Genomic DNA, 24,367 nt, shown 5'->3' with positions numbered 1-24,367 from the left:
AAGCCAAGCACAAGGGAATGAGAGATAAGTAGGGTTTTGAATAAGACAAGCACACAACCCCATTGAGGACAAAGATGGTTATCATACTGCAGGGCTGGGATTAAAATATAGGAAAGCCTGGCTCAAGATTACAGTCACTGAATAGAACTTATAGCAGAGAAATGAAAAGTGTTAAAATTCTTTACATATCATGGGAAGTCAACCCAAACATTTGGAAGATCTCAAATATTTTTCAATATGAGCTCCTCAAACACCATAAATTGATAGGCAAAATCTTTTACAACTGCCCATGATACCAGTGGTTGATTAAAAGCTTCCTGATAAGCCTGTGATTTAATAGCGCTCACAAACCTCTCTGTAATTATTCACCTGGCAAGGCCTTACGTTCAGGCAAAAGCAGAGAAGGTTCAGTACCCTATTATTAAGCAAGAAAACAGAAGAAACCATCAGGATTCAGAGATGGATTTGGCCCTAGGCGTGTATGGCAAACAGCAAGGAGAACAGCAGAAAGAGGAGGCAAGCAGTGTGGCAAAGCACCAGCTTTTAGACTGGGGTTTGCCAGAAGGACAGGCATGGACCTGCAAGCCAAGTAATTGTTTTTGTTCAAATATGGTCCAATGAACTTGATTTGTATATGTCTTTTATGCATAAGCATGACTGCATCAAATATGTACCCTATCATCACCAGGTTGTTTTTTCCAAATGGAAGTAACATGTAGGAACCTTTTATTGCCTAATTGCTGGAATAGAAAAGGGTTATCAACTTTCCTTACAAAAGGAAATCACTTTGTTAATGCTCATTTTCCCTACAAGAAACTAATTGCAAGATGACATGTTTATCTATTAGTTTAAATGCCTACAATTAAAAAAAAAAAAAAAAAAAAAAAAAGACATTTTTAATGTGAATTCAGACAGCTAACAGGATAACATATTACAGTCTGTACTGAACATGGTAGAACAAAACCTCCTCAAAAACCTTCAAATTATAATCAGAGCAAGACTGTTGACTCCCACCCCCAAATGAGTTTGCAAATAATAGTGATACCCACGGAGCTAGTAAAAGCTGTTAGCAAAACACACTGAATGTCACCTAATTACCAATGCACTAAGAGGAAATAAAATGAGAACGTATTAATAGATCACAGTTGGCCAGTAGCTTTGCCTGGAATACAAGTGAAAGTCAGCGTGCTACAGTACTAACAACCCACATTCAGGGTAACGTCACACATGCAACCCAAAGCAAGCAGTTGGAGCTAAGTGCTGGGGATGCAGAAAAATCCTTACTCAGCATTCTGTCAGTAGGAGCTTTGACCTGGAAAAGACTGAGACACGATAAAGGACTCTCAGCGTCATTTCTGCTGTCACTTTTTGGAACAGGAGCTGGGCACTGGTAACCCAGAGAAGACCCACACCTGCAGACAACAATTGGGTTGCTCAGAATATATTGCAATTAATAGGACAGCTTTCTCAGATATTTACAAAGTTCAATAAGGAGCACTAAGAAGCAGAGAATGCTTTAATTGCTACAGTTGTAGCTCTCATCGGTACCTTAATGCGAAAGGGCAGGAATAAAGGAAATGTGATTGTGACCAGTTCTTATAAACAAATAGAGTTACTGATAATGTGAAACAATGGAAATAGCCTTCCCTGCTATTTCTTTTCTTTTCTCACAGCTTCTTGAGATATGGAACCTTCTCAATTTTCTGTATTGTGCCATGAAAATGGGCTGGGTGTGTTTTTTTTTGTTTATTCTGTTTCTGTGTTCTGCAGGGAGAACAGGCAGGTGGGTCTTTTAACCCAGTATAAATGGATTCCCTTTGACCATAACATTTACATAACAGGTGTAATTTCTTTCGGATGTTGACTCTTCCTCATTTTTTTCAGTTAACAAAAGGCAAATCCTGTTATGACTATGTTCTACTTATTCTATGCACTTGAACTTTCCCCAAGCCTTCCTTTTTGGGGAATTTTTTAAAAGTGTGTGGCAGGTTCTTTAATTCATTTTTAGCTGTAGCACAATATTGTATTTGGCTGAGTGATTAAGACTAACATTTACATGACATTTAGGGCACGCTGCTTTCTAGACTGTCTGTCATGAGTTGATGGACGGCAAAAAAGCCTGGATGTGAAGTCCTGTATACTCATCTGGAAAAGTGGAGTGAGGACTGCTTGGCTTGAAGGAGGAAAGAATTTAGGGCTTAGAGAGCCCAATGCTCCTGAGTGAGAGTTTGCGGGGTAGAGGGGAGGACAGGACACACATCTGAACAGAACTCATGTTATTATCCTATACCTAGATCGTCTGTCTCTCTAGATGAATAAATCTTTCTTAAAAACTTCAGGTATCTTTTAACATTTATAGATTAAAAAGGCGCATTTAAGAACTGAGAACTGAGATTTCAAGTTGAGGTTACGGTATTCAAATCTTACCAAAAAGAAATGGGTATTTGGTACCCATTTCCCTTTGCAAATTTCAGTTTTCATTCACTCAGTAATAATACCTGCATACATTTCATGACAAATGAAAGAAAAAAATATTCCCTATTAAAAAAATGCTTTCAGACTCAAATTCTTCACTTTTTTAAACACCACATTGTATTTGAAAGATGCTAGTGTTAAGACACAAATATAAGAATTTATGTAGATGCTAGACTCTACGTGGACTGTTACTCATTTGCAATCTAATTTTCCCAAAAGAACTTGAGAACTACTTCTGAAATGACCCATAGGAAGCTCTATTCGTTTGTCAAAGGATACTGTCTGGCATTCATTTTAGCCCGTTTCAAAGAGAAAAAGAGACAGAAGGAAAAAGGAGGGGGAACGGGCTTGCATTTTATCTATTTTATCATTTTTACAGACCTGTAACATTCTGCGCTGAATAGATAAATTTAACTTAAAAGCAAAAGCTGCCCTATGATTTCATCCTCTGTGATGAGTTAAATTCCTAGCCCATCTAGCTAACTAGTTAATCCAAAATACAAACAGGCAAGCGAATTGATCTGGAGATAAGCAGGAACACTTCCTTGACCTTCTGCTTTTTCTCAGTTGTTGAAGCAGAGCAAGCACAGATTACACAAGGCAGCCTTACAAGATGCATTTGTGTCATAGTCAGTGTTTCAATACTTGAAACTAGCCATGCTTCATATCAGATGTAGCAAATACAGAAATGCAGAAGTGGCGAACAGACTAGTAATAACTTGTCTTCTCCTTCACTTCCAAAATATCTCCATTGTGCATTCTACCCAGGTACATTCTCACTCAGATGTAGGGTTATGCCTAACCATCGTGTTCAGAAACCTTTCCTGACTGACACACTTGAAAATTTCTTTACATTTCTTCAGTCTGTTTTGCACTTTGCCGGGAAGAACATGTAGATGCATAGGAAAAGATACATTTCTGACAAATCACACCAAATCACATTATCTTCCACCTTTGCCACTTGATGTCATTTCACTTCTTCCCTTTAAAAATGCAAATTATAGACATGGTTTACATTTACAAACATGTCAGCCCAAACCAACCTATACTTTTTCACAACCTCCACCAAATTCTTCCTATATGAGTGTGTGTTTGTAGTATCACTTTGAAAAAACACAGTTGAAAACTCAGAGTCGAAGAGTCAAACACTCAAAAATCGGGAAATATCAAAGGCAAATTTAAGTTGGTCTAGTTACGTACATGCGTGGTGACAGCATGCTTAGTTATGTGATCACACCTTTCTTTCCTGGGACAATTACAGACTCTTATCCTTATCTCCTCCATCTTTCTGCCTTCTGCTACCATTCTTCCTAATCAGCTTTCATACCAGCCGTGTCTCTTTCCTTCTTTTGGGTTTTTCAGGCTTGTCCTTCACACTGTATCTAACCAGTCTATCCATATTTCTAGTGTTATTTCAAACTTTGGTCCCAAGTCTCAGCTGGACTGTAGAAACAGCTTTTGCCCAGTCCCTTCACCTATTCAACCCCATACCTCGTCCTCTGGTGTTTCTCCTCTGAAAGCCTTTTTTCTGCCATGACTTGCAGTAATGGCTCTGTATCTGCCACTTCAAGTTTCCTTTACTTGGATACTAATCTCGTTTCAGCATACCTTCTCAGCTCTATTTAGTTTCCTGTCTAGCCAGAAGTCCAAGCCTCTCTCACTTTAGTCATATCTGCCTCATGTCCTTTATTTTCTCTCTGGCTTACTAGCTTCCATTCATAATCTCTTTATTCAGCTATTCCCAAATTCCAAATCTCACTTTTGTTCTGATCTGTCCACCACGTTGGCACTGATCCCACTTTTCCAGAGAGCACTATTCTCTTTGCCACCTAATCCAGTCTTCTGCAGTCTTGCTCTTCCCAGATCCAGACCCATTTTCCTTTTAGTTCCCAATACCTTCTAGATCATGTCTGTCCTTGTCTGTCAGCACTAGTAGCAAGTTCCTTCCTCAGCTGCACTTTCCGCCTCTGGATACCGTACACTCTGCACTCTGATGAGAAACTTTCTGGAGATGGGGGTGCTGGTAGCAGAGGGGTAAACAAGAATCCTTGCACTCTCAAAACTCCTACCTGGACTTTCTCCATGGCCCTGGCTCAAGCCCCTGCAGTTGCAGGAATAACCTGCTAACTTCTTGGCTGGGACATGCTCTATGTGGATGCAGGGGTTGGGGGTTTATTCTGGGAATTTAGCAATTTAAACACTATTAGGTGTCTACAGAGTATATATGAACTGCTTTCTTAATATGAATGTGTATCGTCTAGTGCAATACAAACCTGTGATCGGCACTTGGGAATGTGAAAAAGAAAAGAAGCACAGGCAGAGCTTTATCAAATACAGGCACTTTTCATGACAATGGCAAAAGGTAAATCTTCCGTATTTCAGCCTTGTATCTGGGATGTCTGAGGACCCACAAAGGAAATTCTTAAAGCCTAAAGGCCACCATTATTTGTAATCTGGGCACAGTAAGAAACAAAAAAATATTTTTCTGAGCCTCCTTCTCAGGAATGGCCAGACCCTATTGGCTCTCGTTTTCACACGAGCACACACGGTACCTTAGCAGAAAGCAGCCAGCCAGCACAAGGGCTGCCAGCCCAGGGTGCCCAGGTGGGACAGAGCAAGAGCAATGGGACACAGGCATGGCAGCGGCAGGGCTGGGCGGCTTTGGGAACAGCCACTGCCACTGCCCCCGGGGGACGCAGCTGCTTTGGGTAGCAAGTCCTGTCTCTGCCTCTGGCTCACTAGATTGTGTTTAATGGGTGTGAACGCTGGCCTCCATGTGGTCCTGAACCTCTTCCAGACTTAGAGACCTTCCTCACAGGAAATTTAAGTTTTACTGTTCTTTGGCTATGCTTTGTGGGAACGCCGATCTGTGAAATATGCCGGACTACATGAAGGGGAAATGTTTTCTAAGGACCAGTTTTCTTCCCTGCAGCCATGTGGGAGTACGTGAGCCAAGGATGCAGAAATTGTTAGCAGAGGTGTAAAACAACAGTAAAGGTTGTTTAGAAAAAATAAAAAATAAATAAAAGTGCTCTGAATGATCTTTGCATTACTAATCTGTTTAGAGCTGCAAAACAATTTTTGTTGACAAAATTATTTTGTTTTACATTATTTCTCCTAAAAATTGAACAATGGAACAGGGTTTTCTTTTTCCCCCATATGGAGAACCTTTTTTTTTTTCCTGGCTAATGCTTTGAAATTTATTTTGGAAGAAGACTGCAATTAGTGAAGGGTGCAAGACTGAACCATGTGTGTCACTTAGAGCTGCCAGGGCAAAAATACTGAGCCCTGCAGACATACTGGTATTCTGTTGCCTAGAACATGTGGTATGTTGCAAGATACAAAGTTTCTGCCCTTGAAGGAATAATGACTCTTTATGTAAAGACTGAAAGAACAATAACTTTTTCTGTAAAGACTGAAAACTCAGTATGAGGAAGCGCCACCTCTGAAAATAATGCACAGGAAGCTTAGCATAAATCAAAGTTTAAAAAACAAAACGTTTTTTTTAATCAATGATGGATACAGAAAAAAAAAAAAAAAAAAAAAAAAAATTCTGTTTACACGACTCAGAGCCCCATTTTCAGTCTTCCATTTTCCCTAGACAGATTCTATAGCTATGTAATAGCTTTACATTACTTTGTATACCTCCTTTGTTGAGCTCTGTATTATCCCCAACCCCTTCTGTGACAGTATTCTTCCTAAGTTGCATCATAAAATATAAGCTCTCTATGGAAGTACATTTCTTTTCCATTTTGCACTGTATTAACTACATTTGGAATACCCTCATGATACAAACAACAAGCATATCCACATAGAAGGAAAAATGGTTACAATTATGTTCAGTAGAATTCAAAGCATTAAAAAAATAAAAAATAAAATTAAATAAACAGGAAATACCAGAATGAAGAATGCCCAAGTGAAATCAGCATGCCCTTTAAAGAGGATACTAATCATCTTCCAAAGCCTCTCAAAACAAATTGCTGAGAGCAAAGGGAAAGGAACACTTGGGAATCACAGGTTCAAAACAACATTCAGGAGGAGAGCACTGTTTAGATAGACTGTTTGATCCCTTAGGGCTTGTTTCCATCTCATTTCTTCATGTACCTCCTCCTCATAGCTTTTCTCTTATCCTAACACTTCAAATCTTTGCTCCAGAGAATGAAAGACTAGAGATTCCTGATGGACTTATGAAAAAAAGCAACAATGGAGAAAAACAATGCCGTTTTCCTAATCTTCTTTTTGGAAACATCTGTACCATTTAATCTGAAACATTAAAACAAAAAAATACAGGCTACGAGAGACGTGGAAAATATCAGTATAAACAGTTCAAATTTGGCAAAGATAATTCAACTGAAAGTAGAGCCTTATAAAGGGATCTCTTAGGAAACCTTGAATTTAAGTGGGGGGCATTTAACAGCTTTGCATGTAATAAAAGACCATATAAAAGACAATATAATGACTCAGTACATAACAAGCATAAAAGCAATGCAGCTATACATTTTCTGTGGATGATATGGTCCTTCGAAACTCAAATTATATGTAAGTAAGAAATAAAAGATTGTCCAGACTTAGCAAATAAAAGAAAAAAAAAAGGAAAAAAAAAAAAAAAAGATTACAGTGACAAAGTAAAGACAAATCTAATGAAAACTTCAGAAATCCCATGCTGACCATTACTTTAAAAAGCAAACGATTTCAAGGCGTGAGTCAGTCTTTAGTTGCTGGCAGTAATCAGCAGATCAGTGAGAATTCCAATCTTAAAGCAAACAATGTCACAAATCAGCAATACACCAGCTACATTTATCAGCTCAGAAGCATTATTATTTTTATTTTTTTGTCATTGAAAACCTACACGTAGGACTCTCTAGTTCAAATGTTATTTCCATCTTAACAGCTGAGCATGCAACCTGGAGACCCAGCAGATACACAGACACCTAAAAATCTTGACAGGCAAATCACTTAGAAACGCATTAAATTGAATGCTTTCTTAACAAATACCAGCATCTGTCAGAACTAAACATTTCTTTATCTTTTTGTTTATGCACAAAAGAAGATAAAAATATTTAGAGCAGACATGTAGGCTCATTTCTGTATGAGCCTACAACACGTACTGTGGGAGTCCTAAACCTGAACAGCTGAAGGACCATCCCAAAGGGAGCAACCCAAGGAACCCTTCCATCGTACAGCAGATGAAGAGGAAAAACAGATGGGACTTACATAAAGGGAGCATACCAAGTGTCCTGAGAGACACTGGAACAGTCACACACTTTAGGAAAATATGCTTCAGAAAGTGTATTTTTTTATTTCTAAGACAGCCCCTGTTCCAGTGTCCAGCACATAGCCTAAGAAGCATGACGTAGGCAGGTAATTAGTACTGGGGAATTAAATTCTTGAGGAGATGCTCTATGTTCTTAGGACTGCAGCATCCCCTGAATATTATGTGTGGAGAGTGGGTCATCTTGAAAACTTTACTGCTCCCTCTGTAGTTGAACGTAGGAAGCTATCAAGGAACTTCACTCTTGCAGAGGGAGTCAGCAGCAACAAAAATGGAGTGGTCTCAGAGTACCATCTGGCTACTGGAAGGGCAAAACCTCACTGACCTAATCCTCTCAAGAAAACAGTTAAGCTCTAAATCTTACTCCTGAAAATGCAGGTGAGCCATTTTTACCAAGGCACTGGGATTTCTCTCACTATAGGTAAAGCAGGTCAGCCTCACCTGAAGCCAGTCAGAAGCTACGGCCCCAGGTCAAGTTGTGCAGATGCAGAACAATAACTCTTGTCTGAATTACATGAGCAGCACTTAGCCGACACCAAATGCTAGTCAGCTGCATCGTGTGCAGAGTGAGGTCCCTGAAAAGCCACAGCAATGACCGGCTAAGTGACACCAGAGCGTGAGATACATCCAGATGAATGAACTTGTGATAGTGAATGAAGCTCAACTGAACTCCCTCTCTGCCCTGTGCAAAATTCTACTTGAAGGACTGTCATCTTAGGTCAGAAAAGAAGGGGAAGTTTGCCTTTTCAGTTTAAGGACAATGGAAATCACAACTCCTTCTTACTGCATGTGTCTGCTTCCTGGCTGGAGGAACAAAGCTCCTGGAATCGAAACCAGATGAAATGCATTTGCCAATATAAGCCCCACAAAAACAGGTAAGTATGGACTCTTAAACTTGCTAGCCCTCATTCTATGCTATTCTGCAGTATTGATTAAATTTTTGCTGCTTCCATATGCTATTTGGTCAGGAAATATTTTTTTAAAAGGAGGGAAAACTCATCTTCCTGCACAAACTGTGCTTGTTGGTTAATTTGTGCTGGCATCCAGGCATCTGCCCGGCTCTCACAGCTGAGCACTGAATCTCCCAGTATGTAATTTGTAAGCAGCTCCCCTTATGGATCGGGAAGAGTCAATGCTCTCATTTATTCAACAAAAGCTGGTCTCTCTGTAAAAGCATGGAAGTACTACAGCTCTAATGTTATATACTACCTTCAGTTGGGTTCCTAAAAGTCTGGTTTTGTCTTAAGTCTCTGGCAGTGCACCTTGGAAATTCCAAATCAAATTTCCTCTTACTTAATTTATTACAAAAGTAAAAAATCAAAGCCCTTGCAAACTCCAATAGAAAGTCTTCTTAATTCTGTTCGAGTGACAGGCTTTTCCCTCACCTTATCTACTGTGTGAAGTTTCTTTTTTATGACATTCTTTTTCATCTTCATGGAAAAAAAAAAATGCCTTGAAGTTATTACTCCTTTAATCAGAGTACTTGATTTGCAATAAGGTCATATACAGTGTCTTTCTTACAATTCCTGGAGAACCACACGGCTCTGAAGTGGATACTGAAACAGTATTAGTGTCTGTTTTCACTTATCCCATTCTAAAGTTCCTTTTTACTTAAGCTGTGGCTGGCTAGTTTGGCATAAAATGTCTTACAGTGCTCATCAATGTTTTCAGCCGAATACTGAAGGTGGGGTACAGTTAGCAAGGTTGGCATTCTGTGAAGTACTCTAGGCTAAAAATCAAAATTTAGCTACAAATGTGGGGTTCATCTTTTATTTTCCTCCCACATAAGACCTAACATCAGTCACTTTGTATCAAAAACTATTCATGTGCTTAAAGCTAAACATGGTCTCAAGGAACTTGCTGTTTGGCATCTGTAATTTCTATTGCACTGTGACTGAAAGACACATTTACACCATATTGCCTGTCGTTTTCCCTCGGTAACTCCCCCTCTTGGACCTCACAGAACGATATGCATGCAGAATTTACCCAGGCAACAAAAACAATGAATCCAGCTCCATATGCTTTATATGTGAATCAAGGAACACGTACGTGCAGTTGGACACTTAGGTTTGTGCGAATCTCCACTGGAAATGTGTTGGATATATGCCTCTAAAATCCTTACAGAAAAGGGGGGTTTTTAGAGAAAAACACAGGTTGCGTGGGGCTGCAGTCTAGTTAGTTGCAGTTCTTTCATTACTATCTCATAAAAGTTTCTTCAGGAAGACTACCTAATTTGCTATGTCCATACTTGGCTTACTAAATTGAGTGCCATAATAAATATACTCTTAATTTCTGCTTCTTTTCAGACTGTGAACTTAGGACCACTGAACTGCTTCTCCAGATGTGCAGAAGATGAAAAGGAAACTTATAGGCAGTGTAAATTACACAGCTATCTAGATACAAAAGGGTCAAAAAATCAAAGAGTGCTGAAAGCAATTGCTGTAAATAAATACATGGTCACAGATGACGAAAGCTAGATGTCCACTCTTACAACAGGGTTTTGCAAGAAGGCTCTCCACACAAGGTGAAATTAACAGTTTATATTCCTATTGAGACATAAGAATTCTAACATTTTATTTTTAAATTAAAACCATGCCTTTCTATCCTAAAGCTGATGTTCTTAGTTTCACTTTTTTAAAAAAGCACAAAAGAGATTAGTCTAGATGTAATTTGCATTTCGTTTTGTAGACACTTAGATCCTACCAAAAGGTAGGAATATAATAAATAAATAATACTATAGTTATTATTATATAAATAATAAATAAATTTCTAGCTTCTCAAGCTGCTCTCAGAGATTTGGAAGAATACTCATTTTTGCAAATACTAAACACAAATGCACACAATTTCTTTAATGGTTTACAGGCAACACAAAACAAAGAAAACAAGACCTGAAGCATTATCAACTTTGTTTCCAAGATTTTGTTCTTAAAAAGAATTGAATTACATTTTTCAAAATATGTTGTCACTTTGAGTTAAAAACAATATTAAGCATGTATTTCAAAATGTTTTAATTATTCTCTTATTCATCTTAGATGACAATCTGATTAATCTGGATGGTCTCAATTAACATTTTTGGGCTTTAGTATTTTTTTAAGCAATATCCTGAACATTTTTTAAATCCACCTTGAGTTGTGCGTGTGAAACTGTATGTTCATAACGGCGCATTGTGCACAGCTGGTCTACAGAGATGAATCACTCTGTGTGAAACCCATGCTGTTTATAGCACAGTTCCTCAGATTAAGATATACAGAAGAAGTCATTAACAAGACAGCAGTTGCCAGTGATTCCCACACTAGCATAACCCTCTCTACCATTTGCAGGACATCTGGAGGAGCATCTGAATTCAAAAGCATTTAAATATGCTTGTGGAAACAAATGAAAGCTCTGGAGTGTGATTTATTTCTATTTCATCCCGAATTCATGCTGCTGAACATTTTACAGAAAGCAAGAGAGCTAAACTGAGAGAAACCTGAAATCACACATGCCTTCTGACCAAACCAGCATTAGGGTGCTATTTGGTCTCCTGGCAGAAGTGGATAAGGTCCTGGCCTGAGGATGAGTGCTGTGTATCCGTGCCTGCTGAGAAGAGAGCATGTGCATGGCCCAGGACCTCACCAGCAGTGTCCGGGGGTGGCATTTCTCAACGCTTCTCTCAACACTTCTCCCTGCCCACCTGCAGATCGCAAAGTTGGGTGGGCTTGCTCCGCTGGCAGCCATTGTGGCACTTAAGCAGTGTGGTAAGGTTGTGGGCAAAATCACAACAGCTCTTGGAGCAAATGGCTTCAGAAACGAGACGTTTGTAAAGAACAAAGAACACTTCTCATTCTCTGTGTCACCTTAATTGTGTGGTCTGGCTGGGTAAACCTAGGCAGCTAAGAGGTTTCACAACAGAAGCATTTCCCCTATTCTGGGGTGTAAAATCGGACTTTCTGAACACTGCATCAAGTACTGCAAGCTGGTGCTCTTTAACAAGCTGCATACACAGTATGAAATCTGTAAATGCCCATTTGCTATTTCACGCAGTGCGAATATTAGGTTTAACCAAGGCAAACTGGAAAATCCATTAAGCAATATAAAACAGTGACTACAGTTTGAAATAAATCTTCATAAGTCTCCAAAAAATCACATACAATTATCAGGTTGTAAAAGGGGTTGAAATGCTATAGGTGTTGATATTTCTTCGGAGAGGGTAGGTTTATAGACTTGCTTAAATGTGTATTCGCTGGAAGACTCCCCAGAGGAGATAGTGGTAGAACAGAAGATCCCCTTCCTTCCAGTTTTGCTGTTATGCTCATCCATACAACAGCGGTTGATCCCTGGCTTGTAGATGACATGCATACCTTTTCTTATTTTTTTTTTAATTTTTAGTTAAACATCTGGGAAGAAGAGGAGGCAAGTTCTTTGCCACATAGAAACTGATTTTCTGTGATAAAACTGACAAATACCTTAGCTAATCTTCTTGGCAGATAAATATGAAGGGATTACATACAGAGAGATCTTCGATGATCAGCTGGTTCAATGAAAGGTATGAGGTAATTCAGAGATACTGGACTGTCACTTAATTTAGCTCATCTGGTGCATAAATCTCCACTGCAGCCCTCTCTGAGACTGCTGAAAAGGAATATAAAAGGTGAATTAGGAGTTTCTGCTGTTAGCACTTAGCTTTGGGGCCTTATATAGCATTTCTGTAAATAATATAATTTTTTTATCCTGTGCTCTGACCTTTCCAACTGCAAATGGTAATATATACTCATCTTTCCAAGTAGTTTAATCTGGAAAGTATAATGCAGCACCAGTGCCTGTTCTGGCCTTTGATCATCTTCTCTTGAATCCTTGCCAGTGGGCATACATAATGTGAAAACAATCAAACATATGAAAGGAAATAAGGGAAAACATCAGAAAAGCAGAGTGCTTAGCTTTCAGATCTTGGACTTATCATCCGAGACCTGGTTGAAACCATAAAGGACTTGCACTATGATCTTGGTGTCTGCACTCTAATTCACTGTATGTCTGATGATATTTGAAGACAGTAGCCCAGTGTATATATTTGTTTATTTGTTGTTTTTAAGGGGATTGACAGCAAAGCAGAGGTTTCAAACCCACCACAAACTAAAGCATATTAATTTGTATACCCTTTTCTCAGGATTCCGAAACCAGAAATAGAAAGGCTGCAGAAACAACTGCCATTTTCCCCTTTTCTACAAAAGGAAATGTAGGGGTAGAATAGTGTGTCCAAGCATTCAGATAAGAGAATGGCAGAGCTTACTTTGAATCTGTCTGTTTTTCTGACTGCTCCTATGTCTTTCTACTTCCTCAAAGGTTGTCGCTGCTACACTCAGCACTTTCAAGTCCCCTTTCCACATGCCTAACAGTGGTGCTCCAGGAGCCAGTTTCTGTGCATGTGCTGTCCTACCCATCTGTAGCCGTGCCCACCATGATGGTATTGGGTAGATGCTGATGCCTATACTTGCAGTCACCGTTTTTATCACAGTACAAAGACAACAGCAGTTAAGATACACAACTTGCATGCATACAGTCTTATCTGTGATTTCTCCTACAGAATCTGAAGTGAATTTAGTGGATTTGTTTTTAACTGAGACAGCAGAGCTGCAAAGACCAGACTTGTTCAGGTCTCTCTGCCTTCATCTACAGTGTCTTGACTACTACATGGAGGTTTGTGAAATTAAAGTTTCTCAGTATGTCCAGAAGGCATCTTACGGATGTCTCTGTAAATCACAGACATGAAAAATATATTGCAACCTTGATAAATTCCTCAGCTATGTAACCATTTTGGCAATTCTCATTTGCAAGTGGAAAGAATCATAACGTAAATCAATATGCTACCATTGCTGATGTTAATGTTCTCAGCAGGCCACCCAGTGGAAATCAATGAAAACGATTGAATAGTCAAGCTCATTACTCCACTTTATGCCTAGTTTATGTGTGAACTGTTCTCACGTACCACCTTCCCTGACTGTGTCCCTTCCTCAGGATGACAGCTACAGCATCTCACTTTCAACTGATGGTGAAGGATGGTAAGTTGCCAACTTTCCATATGTCTGCAGTAGCTCCTGCATGTGGTCCTGGGGCATGACAACAAGAAAGCTGATTTGGTAATTTGTCAATTACCAAATTTGTGGGGCTACACAGAGAACTGATGTTCAGACCTCTTTTTTGTTGGAACAATTTTTATTCTGACAGAGTGGGCCCTTCACCTGTCACCAGTCAACTGAAAGATCAGACATACCATGTGCCTCAAGCACCTAGTCATTCCTCATCTACAAGACCTTTTCTCTAATATTATTTGAATCCACTTGCTATCTTCTTTTCTTTGAAACTTCTCCTCTCTGGACCACCCACTGCCCTTTACAAAATGGCATTTATCCAATAACATGCTGAGGAAACTTTTCAAGTGCTGGCTTTTCTTCATCTATAGCCACCCAGATCCCATTCTTCCACCTACTAAAGCCACTGGCAAAACTCCATATGACTTCAATGGAAGCAGAATCAGGTCGCAGATGAATAACTGCCCTTCCTCCAAAAACCAACATCAAACACAGAGTTGGTAACTGTGTGGGCCCATTATTTTTCTCTATTGTACTTTATAAGAATACTGCATAAGTATTGTAACCATATAACGTTGTACGTGTCTCTAACACTATTTTTTGATTCTTACATGAAGTACTTGGCTTCTTCCATTTTCTCTCTTTTGATTTCAGGTTCACATGCCAACAACCACTTGCAGGAGAAAAAAGGACTGGCTCTCCTGGCCAAATGAAAAAGTACATTCTTGATATGGCATCCAGCTGAGAACTTGAATAGGAAGTAATATACCCAATAGGCATCCTGTATCTCCCTCCAACCCATCATCCACCAATTTTCTGTTCTCTCAACACTCTTAGAGACTAAGGATCAGCAGTTCCTTTACAGGGTGAGCTTGCTCCAAGATATTTTATTACCTTAACTGTTTGTTTACACCAGTGTTTGCTGAATGCAACCCTACAAAGGCATGGATGAAGAGAGAGGAAAGGTTTCAGTTCAATATCTGGCCTGAATCTTGGCCTAAAATGTGTGCTGTTTTATGAATTACAGCTTTGTAAAGAGTGTCTGCATCCTTTTCTCTTAGTGCATTGCTTGGTTGCTTTTCTTCACCCAGTTCGGCCTGGTTAATGTCAGGTGCTGCTCTGCTCACCAGAACTTCCCTGCTGTTGGCCTCTCAAGTAACAGCCTTTCCCTGCAATTCCTCTCCCTTGTCCTGCTGCAACAGCAGACATTCCTGATGAGGGCTGAATGCAGCACTCCTTGCAGGAACATATATGTGTTCATGACACGCCTACAACCTCCAGGAAGACTTGCTGGCCTCTCTGTGCAGTTAGACTTATATTTTGCTAGAGCTGGCAAACTTTGCTGGAAATGGAAATAAAAACAGTCATATAGGCTCAGTGTTGCATACTATCAAAATAGCTGTCAAAGTAAACTCTAGCAGTGAACGTAAGCCATGATAGTTATGACCTGTGCTGTGAGCCTCCACCAAAATGCAGAGACTCGGGATCTGGGAGTTCTTCTTGATCTCTCATAGAGCCAGCTAGCTAAAAAAAAGGGGGGGGAAGTTTGAATACTCTCATGAAAGGTTTTGGAATGCCTTTAATCATTGCAAACTGCATTAATTATGGGGACAAAAATCAAGCTGGCTTACCTAAATGTCATTATGGAAAATCTAAAAATATGACGAAAGGTAGACTGACATTCCTGTCATCTTGCTTAATCACACATAAGTCTTTTATTTACCAATGAATCCACGTGGATGTTTAATGATGTCAAGGGCACATTTTAATGGGAACTAAGATTATCCAGCCAATACTTGTGAATTTGCAATATCGAGTAATTCTCAGTGTTGGTTTTTATTAGTAACATCCTGTTACAAAACAGATAGCAGATCAGTCTGTGCTCTACCAATTTTTATCTTAGGCCAAAACTATTTTAATTTATTCCTTGTCCAAATGAAGTGGACTATTTAGTCAGAAAATATACCATTACCACTCCCTGCACACATCAGCCACATTTAGGTATACTTATATAGAAGAAAATAAAGTCCAGATTTCAAACAACAACTAGACTTCAAGATTTCAAGAAAATTCCAATTCTGACAGCCAGTCTGTGTCCTAGGCCCATTTTGGTGCAATATTCCATGCAGGCATTAACAGATCTAAAGTTTGTGAAGCTAGAGATTTTAAAAATTAGTTTGGTAATGACTCACAAAGAACTAAAAAAAAAATGTCTTTTTGATGCAGGCCAGCTTCACAGACAGCCAACTTGGCATCCCTAATAACTAAGCTTACCAAAAAGCCTGTGGGGATGTAACAGCATGGCAGGTCACATCTCTGGTCACAGGCCACCAGAGATGAGGCACTGCATCACAAGACTTGCAAAATGCTAGATGACTTTGTTAGACCCACAATCTCTGTGAAATGCTATGCAGGTACCAGCTCTCAGTTTCCTTTCTTCAGAAGCTTTGACAGTTCAACCATATATTCTCCTTAGACTGACCACATTCCTATTTTGACTTCTTCAGTGTTAACAGGCAAGACATTTTTTGAAAATCTCATCATAATTCTTACTTGCTTTTTTTCCACTTCACCAGTCCCATTCCCCCAGGAGACCCAGAAAGAATCTTACCCTACAGTCATAACAAGAACAAAAATAAGTGCACTTTTATCAGGACCTCTTCATAAAGGGAAAAATCCTCTTTCATGGATTCTTTGACATCTAAGCAAAACTTCCAGCTTCCTCAAGCAGCCCAGGACCTTACCTTAGTTTTATGTAGAGAAGACAGGTGTTTGTGAGAGGCTATGAAAAAGCCTGTAAGAATGACAGAAAAAAAAATAGTTTGATCACTGAGAAAACATGATAGAGCATTAGAAGCCTGAACTGGCCTCCTTCGTGACAGAGGGGTATCAACCACACTGTGGGCACTCAAGCAATATCAATAGCAGTGCCAAAGGATACGGGATAATGAGGAACAGGAATATGTGCTTTTCTGTGCTTCAAAATGAGGCAAGAGTTTCCAAAACAAATGTTTCAAAGGCAGAAATGCCCATGCAAACCACTGATGTATAACTCAGCAGACCAAATGATAAATAACTATCTGGGAACTTGCTCTTAGGTGTTTATTTCTCTAGAAGTAGTGGACCTTTTTTTGCTTTTTAATATCATATTCAAAAACTAAATTCATATGCTTAAAATTTACTTTAGAATTGGACAACTATCTCAATATAGCTGATTCCACCATGCTCACTGTGAGTGCATCGCAAACTGTGACAGCAACATCAGCTGAGCAACCTCACAGACTCCAAGTGCATCAGGATTGCAAGAGTCATTTTCATTTTAGTCCTCCAAGTCCCTCTGCACATTGTCTTTTCTCCAGAGAGAAAATGGCAGAGACTGCAATTCAAGCAGAAAGGCGCAGATCCTGAAGAGTAGTTAGAGCAGTGGAATCCCACTGTAGTACCTGCATGTTTCTAAAGCATTTTTTTGTAGGACTGATATCTATGAACATGGTGTTTTTACACAGCCATAGCTATGAAAACAACTTTTTGCTCACAGAAATGTCACTCCATCACATCATTATAAGGGAAGATGAATGGGGTATGTGACTGGCAGGGTAAGGGAAAGAAACAACTGGATGTCATATAGCAAGACATAAAACGCCTGGACCACACTACTGAAGGCATAAAGTCATTTCAACAGGACTACATCCTACCAGCCTCTAAGTCTCTGCCAGACACCACAAACGAATTAGTAACATTATAAACTAAGATAGCAAAAAACACAAAGCACACTCCTTGCAGTGTTTTGATCCTCAAGAACTTAATGACTATTTCTTTTAAAATGGGGTCCCTGTTAGTATGTTAATGTGAATTGAACAGCTTTTATACAGTATGATGATGCAAATAAAATTCAAGAATAGATATTAGCACTCAGGAAAATATGGAACAAGTACTGATATTAGCTAGTCATGGAATGTCAAGACGTTGGCTACTCTGTTTCAGTACTTCAAAAAGTAACTGCAACACTCCATTAGAGAGGTGTGTGAGAGGAGCATCAGAACTACACAAAGGACTTCAGTTTATTATTGGTGACTAAGCAGCAGTGGTTTCCAGCATGATTTTATCAGCCTGCACAGAGGAGACCAAAAGTTGAATTCTGATGAATTCAGTATGAATCCTGGAATTATATTTACAACGGACTATGGATTCAACATGGCCATCACTATTTGTCTGTTCACAGATTACATATACCTTCAACATCATGAAATAGGTTAAGCAAACTGATGTTGACCCACGGTTTGGTCACAGTATTTGAAATAACTAGTGCTTTACATTTTCATTCCTCCTGCTGTGAAGGTTGTATGAGTCACATGGCTTCACCTTGCTGCCTGAGCAGATAACCCTGTTCTAAATGAACATGTGGAAGTGGGCTTCTGAATGTGTCTGGTACAAATTTTGATACACATCTATGTCTACAATTCATGACATTGTTGAGCACTGTCTCTGCAAAATTTCTTGCTTTGTCTGAATAGTGGTGAAAAAGTAATAGGGGGCATCGTGACTTCTGTGTAAAATTTTGGATTTTGTTTCAACAAATATTCAAAATACATATTGCACACAACCTGCCTACTTCTACTCCCAATGAAGTTTGGTTCCAGTGAAATTAGTACAAATAACCAACTTGGAATTCCACTTTTTAAACACTCTCTAACCTCTCTTATCCAAATTCTTCTGTGATGTGCTTTAATCTTTCAAGAAATTATAAACCTACACAGACAAGTCCCTAAACAGATTTACAAGCAGAGTTTCTACGTGAAAGACGTTGTTTGCCTTTTTACTTACTTAACAGAATTACACTACATGAGCAAAATATGATATCTTTCACCATCATATGAAATAGCTTTCCTTTACTTAGAATTATTTTTACATACCATGCCTAATTTCACTGTGACTGCTTAATATCAAAGTGCTTAGGGAAAAGAAGAAATACGTTCTTATAAAATATAGCTGAGCATTCTATAAAAATGATATAAGACAATGATAGGTATGATGCTACATAATTATATAAAACAATGTAATACTGTTTTCAATTTTTTAAAGTTAGTATTATTTGGGATATTTGTATTGGCTTCTTCAAATCAACCCAAAATCAAGGGTTAGCTCTCTGTAATTACTACTGACCACTATTGGTTGGTGGATCTTCTTACTTCCACTCAAATTGTAAAAAAGCTAGTGAATAGGAATGAATAAATAATTGCTATTCGTTTGGCAGGAATAAAAATAAACATTAGACTGAACCAATTTCTTCTGTTTTGTTTACTTTCCTTTCTGGAAAAATATATTTTCCTACACACAGAATATTTCATTTGACTACTGACAGGATGCTGCATTCTGGGACAGTTTTGCAAAAAGCAAAGGAAGAGCAAATGGGAGAACATGCTCCTTTTTTGTCTCAGTCCCAAAGCCTCCTCATGGGGCTTGTCTACATTCCTCAAGTCTAGTCATTCATCTCCACTTATCTCTTCTCGTTGAATGCCAAAATGTAAATTGAACATTCAATTTGACCTACCAAAAATGTAATTTATTCACATAGGGCAGGAAAAGAAAACTCCGTTTAGATCTGACTTTTTAAATATTTAGCTATCGAACTAAAAATCAGTCATTAGCACAATCTTCAGTGGAGGAAATCTGGGCTGAAGTTAGTATTTTTATATATGAGAGAAGACCCAACTTTGTGAGGATTTACATTGGGAATGTATATGTACTATGGATGCACATGCACTGTATCTGGAGGAGAGTGGAATGACCACCTATCTACAAAGAATAACAAAATATTTCAGTTTTCAAGAAAAAGACCCTACAAAGTTATACAATCTTAATCTAAGAGGAATGTTTCACATTCAGACAAGAAAATGCTTTTGGAATGATAAGGACAGAAGTTACTTTCCTGAATGGCCAAAGCTGAACTCACAGCTGGACTGCTGAAGGTCTTTATTTTCTTTAATTTTAATTTTGTAAGATCACAGGTTATAAATCATCATTAATTTGACAGTCTGGCTTTATGTAGGTTTCATTTAGCATTCTGGCATACTGTATTTGACTCAGGAGTTAAAATAAATTGTAGCAGGGCTCCAAATTCATACAAGTTTCCTTCACATTATCATATCTCCCCATGCTTTTAAAAATCTGCTCACCATTTTCAAAAGTTCAGTTGACTTGATTTCCCCTATCGCTGTCTCATTCGGAGTTCACACTCCTGGCATAAATATTAGCAGGATATGATTTAACGATTTCACTCTTATGAACTTACAAATTCTTTGGAAAAGGCAAATACCTCTCATATCTTAAGATTAGAGACTAGACGAGAGAGAGAGAGAGAAAGAAGTGCTGAAATACGCTACAGCAACGGATGCAAAGTTAAGGCTCAACTTCACACCTTAGTATAAGACTCCTTCATTGTACCAATGTATTCCGCACCCTGAAATGCCACCTTTTATCATAGTTTTGTTATCAAAGTTCCCTTCAATCTTTTGTCTGCATAGAAGTGTATTCTAGGTTCTAGATACTATTCTCTCCCTGTCCTCCAAATTTACTCCAAATTTCCGCCACCATGCAGGGAGCTGCCCAAACCTGCTCTCTGTAAGCAGCAACACATGTACCATTCTTCTCTCAGCCAAGAATTCGGAAGACGCATGACTTGATTCCACTCTAAGCTGTTCGCTTTTTTGTCTAGAGCTCCTTTTCTCCAGAGAAGACTTTTCTTCTGGCACTGCCTTCCTGTCTCCAGCTACAAGCCAATACAGAGTTGAATGCTGAGTTCAACTCCCTGTCACCACTGACAGAGAAGTCAAGGAGAGAGTTCTTGCCCGTACTCAGTCTATTTCCTCCCTTGACATTACCCAGCCTTGGGGCACTTGTCTCCCAGGCACAGGCAGTCTCATGACTCCAGGTTATCTTATCTTGTAGACAGCCACTAACTTCTTAGGGCTTTTTCATTGGAGTGGCCCTTTTACTGTCTAACATTTGATATGATAACACAACTGAGGGAACAAAAAAAAAGAGGAGGATCTTAGCAAAGGGAAGAGGGGATATTATTAATGTGTATAAATACCTGAGGGAAAGAAGCTAAAAAGATGGAGCCATACTTTTCTCAGGGGTGTGCACTAACAGAACAAGAGGTGATGGGCACAAACTGAAATACGAAAAATTCAGCTTAGAGTAAGAAAAATCTTTTTTATTATTATTATTTTACTATGAGAACGGTCAAACACTGGAACAAGTACCTAGAGAGGTTGTGGAGCTGGAGACCTTTAGAGAAGTCCAACCTCAGCTACTTGGCACAACTCTGTGATTCTGTGACAAAGACAGGTAGAAAGGGATGCAGGTGTGGGGAGGGAAAGATGAGATCCAGAATGAGAATGAATGAGAATACAGATTTATATGATGCAGGATGAAAGATGAAAATACACTTTAGGAAGCTGGAGAGAGAAAAAAAAGAGGCAATATAGAGGAAAAAAGCTGAGAGAAGCATAGTGGGGGACCTTAGCAGACAAGTCTAGAAACTTAAGGTACCAATGTTTATTGATTTATTTAAACATGCAAGCCAGTGGTCCCTGTGAACTGGCATCTCAACCTGGTGGGACTGTAAGGTTTTGTTTGGGAACTCCTCACACTACCAATCAGTGGGTGACAACCTAAACAACAGTTAAATAAACACTAAGCAAAGCAGTGAGCTAATTTATTACTGTGGAAAGTTTAGAAACACAGAAGAAATGCCAAATTCCAGAAAGCAAGGAGACCTGCATGATCTGAAAAAGACTGCACACATTCTGTTCCACGTTTCCACCTGCTATAACCCAGATTTCCTCATCCCTACTCCTCTTCCCTCCAACTCTGACAAGGAAGTTAACACTGACACCTTGGTGCTGTCCTGTACGGGCATCAGCCCATCCAGAGGGACAGGAGTGCTCTGATCCTACACAGCTGCTCAGTGCCTGGTAAAGAGGTCCCATTCTCTCCCTGCCAAGTTCCTTTCCTGAGTATACATTAATCACCTTGCCGTGTAGAAGATTCATCTAAATTTTCAGGCTCTAGCAGCTCTTAGCTGTCACTGAAAAAACCCTTTGCCAACTTTTCTTCCCTCCCTAGCAGGTTCTGAAATCCGCAGCTTGTGAAAGCTCAGCCCAATCCAGGAAAAAGGTGGCATGTAAAGAGATGAAAAATGTATTTCCATATGGGAAGGGGGTAATGCAGACTGCTAAACTAGTACAGATAGGTCTGAGCTGGCAGCTGTAGTAAAAGCAGTGGGAGGCTTGCCAAGGCATCACAAGGAGCTGACAAGGGAGCAGGAGATAAAAACTCAGATATTAGCCAGTCACTGTTCTTCCAGTTCCAGGTAGGCTTGGATTTTATTTCTCTTTGATGCAGCTAATGTGGATTTTTCTGTCTTGCAGAAGGTATTTGTTTAACTCAAAGAACAGGCCTATGAGAATGACATCCACACAACCAGCAGGACCAGAGAGGCAGGTGGTCACTGAGAAGGGCTGAGAAGCTTGGGAAGAATAAAAGGCAGCACCTGCCTGGGTGAAATATTATTTCTAGCTATTCATTTACATCATTAATGAAACTATTTTTAAGGGCATGTTCATGGCACACATTTTAGTCTTTCAAACAATCTGCCTAAGGCACAATTAATAAGCTTCCAAAGAGTTGATATCAATACAGCCCTCTAAACATCCCTTAGAAACAAATATTATTTTTCTCACTGATCTCTTACTCTGTGAGAGAAGTATATGCTACTTTCAGATACATTTAGCTGTTCAGCAATACAGCTGGCCCTACAGGAGTGCTTACTCAGTGACTGACTAGCATCTGGCATACAACCTTACAGAGTGTGATTTCTAACCAGACAATGGCCAGATATATCATATACCATGCAGGAGAGTGACACTTAGCACTTGTTTCACAGCATTTTTCATCTCCCAGTACCAGAGAGCTCTTGGACAGAGAGTAATATCGCAGCTCCATTTTTCCGTGAGGACAAGTGAGGCAGAGATAAGGGGAGCTATTGATGCAACTAAAATCAAAGAGCAAGCCAGAGGCAGAGCAAGCAGTAGGACCCAGATCGCCTGACTCCCAGGCTGCACCCTCCCACATGTCCTTTGGCAACTTAAATCTGCTAACTTCCCTACATATTTTGCTGAGTACCACTCAGGGTTTGTAAGCTTTTGATGGGTTAATTAGCACTAAAGCATTTTTTCTTCTGTGGTCTAGACATAGAAATATCCAGATTTTGTTTCCCTTGAAAGGCAGCCCATCCTGGAAAATGCACTTGATCACCCATTTCCATGTTTTTCTAAGGCCAGATGGGGCTAAACATGATTTGAAGATTTTTTTTTTCTTTCCCTTTCTTTAATGTTTCTTTTCCTTTCTTTCACTGACTAGAAGCTTGTCTGTTTTCTTTTGAGGATGATGCCAACTATAAAATAAAAAATGCAATTTCCAAGGTGGGGAAATAAGAGAATGATGGATTTACTGTTGCCAAGAAGAAATAATAATTCCTGGACCTAACAAATAAGTCTGAAAATAAAGAAGGGATTATTAAATCTTATATAATTTCAACAGTTTAAAAGCAGAAAGAACTTTCATGAGACTGCCCTCATTTGCTTTTTTTTTCAATATTCTGGAGACCGTGGACCATATTCTTCACTTAGTTGTGGTGCTGTAAATATGTGGTCCTTTCTACTCCACTTGAATTACCCCAAATATCTCTGATGTAGCAAAACAGCATCTCCCTCTCATCCTTCTGTGCTCTTCTCTTCTATGTGTATGACTGCATGCAAATACTGCATTACAAGCCTGGGCCTCAGCCAGGCACTATGGAGCTAGACTTGAATTTTCCCACCCAGTATGGGCTTCATGTCTGGTGGGTTTTGCCTCTGAGCTTAATGGTCCAAGTCCACATACTTCAGAATCGGGTTAAACCCTATTTACTTCTAAATATTTTTTATTTTGAAGTGCAAATACAAAATTTCAACACATTCCTGAAGTACTTTCTCTAATATACATACAATAAAAACATAACAGTAAGTTTGAAAAAAGGTGTCACTGGCACTCATTTGGGATTAGCTCTGCAATTCTTTCCTGGTGTTCCCATTTGAAAAAAATACTCCCAGTCTGTACTTATAAACTGCATACGCCACGCTGCACAGCCTCACATTCTCTTCTTCCTATATTACAAGTCGTTACCTGCGGGAACGTGCTGAGCTCAATTTCTTTTAGTCCCAGACACACCATCAAATACAGCCTAGCCAATCATTTCACCATTACTCAGTGAAGCACTGGCCATCTGAATGTCAAAACTGGCTGACCAAGACATTAGCATATAGCAGAGGTGTTGTTTTTTTTTAATTTCATAAATCAGCTGTGCACTTGTTGATTTAAACTGTGCAAGAGCAATAGTACTGTGTGCTCTGGATTTATTAATAAGATTGTATCTTTTTATGTCAAACATAGGTTACTGCATCAAATAATGTACTGCCAGAAACAAATTATTTTCATGCACTAAAATATG

General features: G+C 39.2%; 2 long non-coding RNA genes across 4 annotated transcripts in view; one reads left to right on the top strand and one right to left on the bottom strand.

Moving 5' to 3' along the window:
• Positions 1 to 24,367, bottom strand: part of LOC118160340 — a 239,339-nt gene that overhangs the window by 87,124 nt on the left and 127,848 nt on the right. The gene's annotated exons all lie outside the window — the stretch shown is intronic.
• Positions 7,626 to 17,591, top strand: LOC118160341. Of its 2 annotated transcripts, none has more exons than XR_004747428.1 (3): positions 7,626 to 8,622; positions 10,054 to 10,271; positions 12,891 to 12,983. It is a non-coding gene; the product is annotated as an uncharacterized LOC118160341 (long non-coding RNA). The 2 variants fall into 2 exon arrangements; XR_004747427.1 differs by lacking the exons at positions 10,054 to 10,271; positions 12,891 to 12,983 and adding exons at positions 14,467 to 14,678; positions 16,403 to 17,591 and having other exon boundaries at positions 7,641 to 8,622.

The sequence above is a fragment of the Oxyura jamaicensis genome, chromosome 1 (assembly GCF_011077185.1).
Source record: "Oxyura jamaicensis isolate SHBP4307 breed ruddy duck chromosome 1, BPBGC_Ojam_1.0, whole genome shotgun sequence".
NCBI lineage: Eukaryota > Metazoa > Chordata > Aves > Anseriformes > Anatidae > Oxyura > Oxyura jamaicensis.
This window is presented reverse-complemented; position numbering and strand designations above follow the sequence as displayed.